Source organism: Harmonia axyridis, chromosome X, assembly GCF_914767665.1.
Source record: "Harmonia axyridis chromosome X, icHarAxyr1.1, whole genome shotgun sequence".
In the NCBI taxonomy this organism is placed as follows: Eukaryota; Metazoa; Arthropoda; class Insecta; order Coleoptera; family Coccinellidae; genus Harmonia; species Harmonia axyridis.
The window spans coordinates 36,526,820-36,534,319 of NC_059508.1; the positions used below are offsets into that span (position 1 = coordinate 36,526,820).

Genomic DNA, 7,500 nt, shown 5'->3' on the forward strand with positions numbered 1-7,500 from the left:
AGACATCTGAATGAATTTCGAATTAATTCCGAAATCAAAAAAATATTTTCAATAAATTTTTTTTTCTAGAGTACCTCGGTCTTTTCTATTTTTTTCCAAGTTTCGTACGTCAATCAACATACATCCCAGAAAAAATCATCTCTCTAACTATCCTGGTTCAAAAGTTGTATCGGAACATTTCACGTCGAAAAAGAACATAGGCGAAAAAGGACGTGAACATTATTCCTTATAAAAACCAAACCCGACCATGGATTTTGATTCTGATTGTTGATTATCGCTATTAGAACACATTAGGAGGCAACCAAATCAAATTTGAGAAAATTCCACGATCAGAAAATTTTTTTCGAAAAAAAAAAAAAAATTCGAGAACACCTCGGTCATGGCAAGTTATTTCCCACAATCCATTCCCCAATCAACGTACATCCCAGAAAAAATCATCTCTCTAACTATCCTGGTTCAAAAGTTGTATCGGAACATTTTCACGTCGAAAATATATCTCTAAGTCCAGACCGATGCACCACGTAATCTCGGGCAGACCGATGCACAACGTAAATGACGATCGGGACCGGGGCGATCGGTCGTATCTGACACCGCCGGCTCGGTTCTAACATCGTCAATGAGTCGGGGTTGAAAAAAAGGACGTGAACATTATTCCTTATAAAAACCAAACCCGACCATGGATTTTGATTCTGATTGTTGATTATCGCTATTAGAACACATTAGGAGGCAACCAAATCAAATTTGAGAAAATTCCACGATCAGAAAATTTTTTTCGAAAAAAAAAAAAAAATTCGAGGACACCTCGGTCATGGCAAGTTATTTTCCACAATCCATTCCCCAATCGACGTACATCACAGAAAAAATCATCTCTCTAACTATCCTGGTTCAAAAGTTGTATCGGAACATTTTCACGTCGAAAATATATCTCTAAGTCCAGACCGATGCACCACGTAATCTCGGGCAGACCGATGCACAACGTAAATGACGATCGGGACCGGGGCGATCGGTCGTATCTGACACCGCCGGCTCGGTTCTAACATCGTCAATGAGTCGGGGTTGAAAAAAAGGACGTGAACATTTTTCCTTATAAAAATCAAACCCGATCATGGATTTTGATTCTGATTGTTGATTATCGCTATTAGAACATATAAGGAGGCAACCAAATCAAATTTGAGAAAATTCCACGATCAGAAAATTTTTTTCGAAAAAAAAAAAAAATCGTAATCACCTCGGTCATGGCGAGTTATTTTCCGTATTTCATTCCACAATCAACGTAAACATAGAAGAAATCATCTCTCTAACTATCCTGGTTCAAAAGTTGTATCGGAACATTTCACGTCGTAATATCTCGCCAAGTCCAGACCTCGGCGATAGGTAGTATCTGACACCGTCCGCTCGGGACTGACATCGACTTGGACTCGGGCTGATGATGGGGAGGCGTTTAAGGACGTGAACATTTTTCCTTATAAAAATTAAAGTCGACAATGAATATTGATTCTGATTACTGATTTACGCTTTAAAAACACATTAGAAGGCAACCAAATCGAATTTGAGGAAATTCCACGATCAGAAAATTTTTTTCGAAAAAAAAAAAAATCCGAAAAATATTTTTCGATTCCTATTACTGATTTACTCTTTTAGAACACATTAGGAGGCAACCAAATCAAATTTGAGAAAATTCCACAATCAGAAAATTTTTTTCGAAAAAAAAAAAAATTCGAGGACACCTCGGTCATGGCAAGTTATTTTCCACAATCCATTCCCCAATCGACGTACATCACAGAAAAAATCATCTCTCTAACTATCCTGGTTCAAAAGTTGTATCGGAACATTTTCACGTCGAAAATATATCTCTAAGTCCAGACCGATGCACAACGTAAACTAGGGCTGAACCGATGCACCACGTAATATCGGGCAGACCGATGCAGAACGTAAACTCGATCATACCGATGCTTCACGTAATCTCGATCTTACCGATGCACCACGTAAACAAGGGCAGACCGATGCAGAACGTAAAGTAGATCTTACCGATGCACCCCGTAATCTCGATCTTACCGATGCACCACGTAATCTCCATCTTACCGATGCACCACGTGAACTGGATCTTACCGATGCAGAACGTGAATTGGATCTTACCGATGCACCACGTAAACTCGATCATACCGATGCACCACGTAATCTCGGGCAGACCGATGCACAACGTGAATGACGATCGGGACCGGGGCGATCGGTCGTATCTGACACCGCCGGCTCGGTTCTAACATCGTCAATGAGTCGGGGTTGAAAAAAAGGACGTGAACATTTTTCCTTATAAAAATCAAACCCGATCATGGATTTTGATTCTGATTGTTGATTATCGCTATTAGAACATATAAGGAGGCAACCAAATCAAATTTGAGAAAATTCCACGATCAGAAAATTTTTTTCGAAAAAAAAAAAAAAATCGTAATCACCTCGGTCATGGCGAGTTATTTTCCGTATTTCATTCCACAATCAACGTACAACATAGAGAAATCATCTCTCTAACTATCCTGGTTCAAAAGTTGTATCGGAACATTTCACGTCGTAATATCTCGCCAAGTCCAGACCTCGGCGATAGGTAGTATCTGACACCGTCCGCTCGGGACTGACATCGACTTGGACTCGGGCTGATGATGGGGAGGCGTTTAAGGACGTGAACATTTTTCCTTATAAAAATTAAAGTCGACAATGAATATTGATTCTGATTACTGATTTACGCTTTAAAAACACATTAGAAGGCAACCAAATCGAATTTGAGGAAATTCCACGATCAGAAAATTTTTTTCGAAAAAAAAAAAAATCCGAAAAATATTTTTCGATTCCTATTACTGATTTACTCTTTTAGAACACATTAGGAGGCAACCAAATCAAATTTGAGAAAATTCCACAATCAGAAAATTTTTTTCGAAAAAAAAAAAAATTCGAGGACACCTCGGTCATGGCAAGTTATTTTCCACAATCCATTCCCCAATCGACGTACATCACAGAAAAAATCATCTCTCTAACTATCCTGGTTCAAAAGTTGTATCGGAACATTTTCACGTCGAAAATATATCTCTAAGTCCAGACCGATGCACAACGTAAACTAGGGCTGAACCGATGCACCACGTAATATCGGGCAGACCGATGCAGAACGTAAACTCGATCATACCGATGCTTCACGTAATCTCGATCTTACCGATGCACCACGTAAACAAGGGCAGACCGATGCAGAACGTAAAGTAGATCTTACCGATGCACCACGTAATCTCGATCTTACCGATGCACCACGTAATCTCCATCTTACCGATGCACCACGTGAACTGGATCTTACCGATGCAGAACGTGAATTGGATCTTACCGATGCACCACGTAAACTCGATCTTACCGATGCACCACGTAATCTCAATCTTACCGATGCACCACGTGAACTGGATCTTACCGATGCAGAACGTGAATTGGATCTTACCGATGCACCACGTAAACTCGATCTTACCGATGCACCACGTAATCTCAATCTTACCGATGCACCACGTGAACTGGATCTTACCGATGCAGAACGTGAATTGGATCTTACCGATGCACCACGTAAACTCGATCTTACCGATGCACCACGTAATCTCAATCTTACCGATGCACCACGTGAACTGGATCTTACCGATGCAGAACGTGAATTGGATCTTACCGATGCACCACGTAAACTCGATCTTACCGATGCACCACGTAATCTCGATCTTACCGATGCACCACGTAATCTCAATCTTACCGATGCATCACGTAATCTCGATCTTACCGATGCAGAACGTAAACTCGATCATACCGATGCACCACGTTATCTCGGCAGACCGATGCAGAACGTAAAAAAAAAGCTTACAGCACGCGGTGTTCCCAAGCGGTCACCCATCCAAGTACTAACCGCGCCCGACGCTGCTTGGCTTCAGTGTTCTGACGAGAACTGGCAATTTCAGCGTGGTATGGCCGTAAACAACATATATTGCGATATTTTCTATGATATCTCACTTTTTGGGAGCGGAAAGGACGTGAACGTTTTTCCTCATAAAAAATGAAATAACTTTTGGATATTAATTCTGATTGTTGATTTAAGCTTTAAGAACACATTAGGACATATCTCAATGAAATTTGAGGGATTTCCGAAATCGAAAAATATTTTTCGAAAAAAAAAAAAAATCCCAGAAGACCTCGGTCATCTCAAGTTTATTTCCATATTCTATTACACAATCAACGTACATCACAAAAGGAACCATCTCTCTAACTATCACAGTTAAATTTTTGTATCGGAACATTTCACGTCGGAATATCTCGCTAAGTCCAGACCGGGGAGATCGGTCGCATCTGACACCGTCCGCTCCGGTCTAACATCGTCTTGGAGTCGGGGTAACGATGGAGAGGCGTTTAAGGACGTGAACATTTTTCCTTATAAAAATTAAAGTCGACAATGAATATTGATTCTGATTACTGATTTACTCTTTTAGAACACATTAGAAGGCAACGCAATCAGATTTGAGGAAATTTCAAGATCAGAAAATTTTTTTCGAAAAAAAAAAAAATTCAAGAACACCTGGGTCATGGCAAGTTATTTCCCACAATCCATTCCACAATCAACGTACAACATAGAAGAAATCATCTCTCTAACTATCCTGGTTCAAAAGTTGTATCGGAACATTTCACGTCGAAATACCTCGCCAAGTCCAGACCGGGGCGATAGGTAGTATCTGACACCGTCCGCTCGGGACTGACATCGACTTGGACTCGGGCTAATGATGGGGAGGCGTTTAAGGACGTGAACATTTTTCCTTATAAAAATTAAAGTCGACAATGAATATTGATTCTGATTACTGATTTACGCTTTAAAAACACATTAGAAGGCAACCAAATCAAATTTGAGGAAATTCCAAAATCAGAAAATTTTTTTTCAAAAAAAAAAAAATCCGAAAAATATTTTTCGATTCTGATTACTGATTTACTCTTTTAGAACACATTAGAAGGCAACGAAATCAAATTTGAGTAAAATCCAAAATCAGAAAATATTTTTCGAAAAAAAAAAAAAATTCGAGAACACCTCGGTCATGGCAAGTTATTTTCCACAATCCATTCCCCAATCAACGTACATCCCAGAAAAAATCATCTCTCTAACTATCCTGGTTCAAAAGTTGTATCGGAACATTTTCACGTCGAAAATATATCTCTAAGTCCAGACCGATGCAGAACGTAAACTCGATCATACCGATGCTTCACGTAATCTCGATCTTACCGATGCACAACGTAAACTAGATCACACCGATGCAGAACGTAAACTCGATCTCACCGATGCACCACGTGAACTGGATCTTACCGATGCAGAACGTGAATTGGATCTTACCGATGCACCACGTAAACTCGATCTTACCGATGCACCACGTAATCTCGATCTTACCGATGCACCACGTGAACTGGATCTTACCGATGCAGAACGTGAACTCGATCTTACCGATGCACCACGTAAACTAGGGCTGACCGATGCATCACGTAAACGACGATCGAGAGGCGCGAAAGGACGTGAACGTTTTTCATTATAAAAATTGAAATAAATGATAAATAATGATTCTGATTGTTGATTATCGTTTTTAATATGCATTAGTAGGCAACCAAATGAAATTTGAGGAAATTCCGATAACAGAAAATTTTTTCGAAAAAAAAAAAAATTCATGAAATCCTCGGTCATCGCAAAATATTTACCATATTCTGTTCGATAATCAACGTATATTTAAGAAGGAATCATATCTGTATCTATCTTGGTTCAAATTTTGTATCGGAACATTTTGACCAAAGTCCGAGCTTCGGCCGAAACAGACACCGCTGACCTGGCCTATCGATCGACCGAGAGTCGGGGATAGAGCGTAAGTGTTGTCTGGAGGGGAACCCTGTGCTCTCCTGACATATATAGGGAAGGTGGTCGCGTTGGGCGATGCAGAACGTTTGGATCGGGAATTATATTTTTGGTTCAGCTATTGGAATATGGTTTATTGTTGGTATATATTGGCGAAATAACGTTCTTACTGACTGGGGATATTCATAAAAATGAGTCCGGAGATTTTCAGATCGAAGTCCGAGTGATCCGACTTGGAAGGCGTGTTGGGTGGGTCGAGATGGCTTAGATCGATCAGACGAGGCGGGCTAAGTGTTGACGTCATGCATCGGTCCATTTTCAGATTGAGTCCGAGTAATCCGACTTTGAAAGAGTGTTGGGTGCGTCGAGACTGTTTAGATAGATCGGACGAGGCGGACTAGGTGTTAACGACATGCATCGGTATATTTTCTGATCGGAGTCCGAAGAAATCGGCCCTAGTAGGCGCAGCGGACGGTCGAGACGGCCTCGGTGGGTCGGATCGATCGGGAAAAGTTTGCTAAATCGTGTCTGGAGGGGAACCTTGGGTTCTCCTGACATATATAGGGGATAAGGTTTGGGTGAACGATTCTTCACGTAAAAGTTGAGTAATTTATTTTTCGATAAGCTTTTGGATATTGATGAGAAGTATATGTATATCTTCGATTAAAAGAATTCTTACCGTCTCGATGTATATTATATTAGATATATAAGAAATAGTTAACGTGATGCATCGGCCGATTTCCGGATCGGAGTTCGAGAGATGCGACTTTCGATGCGCGATGGGTGGATCGAGACGGCCTAGATCGATCGGACGAGGCGGACTAGGTGTTAACGACATGCATCGGCGGATTTTCTGATCGGAGTCCGAAGAAATCAGCTCTAGTAGGCGCGGCGAACGGTCGAAACGGCCTCGATCGATCGGACGAGGCGGACTAGGTGTTAACGACATGCATCGGCGGATTTTCTGATCGGAGTCCGAAGAAATCAGCTCTAGTAGGCGCGGCGAACGGTCGAAACGGCCTCGGTGGGTCGGATCGATCGGGAAAAGTTTGCTAAATCGTGTCTGGAGGGGAATCCGGGGTTCTCCTGACATATATAGAAGGGGTGGAGAATGGGTCCTGTCCTAGACTGTTTGGAGTTCTTTTTAGGATGATATTCAGTTGGTAAGTGGTAGACCCGAATCCGACCTCGGCGTTTGGGTACTGGCAAGGTGTGTTGGTTTCGGCTTTCGCATCTTGGGTCGCTTTCGTCAACCTCATGCAGCGAGGTCGCGGTCCGCTTCGTCTCTTTGTAGTCGAATGGCCTTTAAGCGACCAACCTTAAAATCGTGATCCTCTGCCCGTTGCGGGTTATGTTCACAAAAAATTTGCAACCACTCAATTCGTTCCGAGCGACAAATATTGTTGAATCTCGAATCACCGTGTCGTTATATTCACATGTATAGCGAAGGGTCGAGATGGAATGTGTATAAGAAATTAGTTGATAGCCGGGGGTTCGTATTATATATGGACGCCTTGGCGAGGGATTGTTTCTAGAAACTTTCTCATTTTTGATCGGTGTTTTGTCCGAGATGATGATGATGTATATATAGCTTGAGTCTCATGCTGACTGGG

At 41.5% G+C, this 7,500-nt stretch overlaps 1 non-coding gene across 1 annotated transcript; it reads right to left on the bottom strand.

Moving 5' to 3' along the window:
• Window positions 1-3,867: 3,867 nt before the first annotated feature.
• LOC123688361 lies at window positions 3,868-3,986 on the bottom strand. Its single transcript, XR_006749888.1, has one exon. It is a non-coding gene; the product is annotated as a 5S ribosomal RNA (ribosomal RNA).
• Between the last annotated feature and the right edge of the window lie 3,514 nt (window positions 3,987-7,500).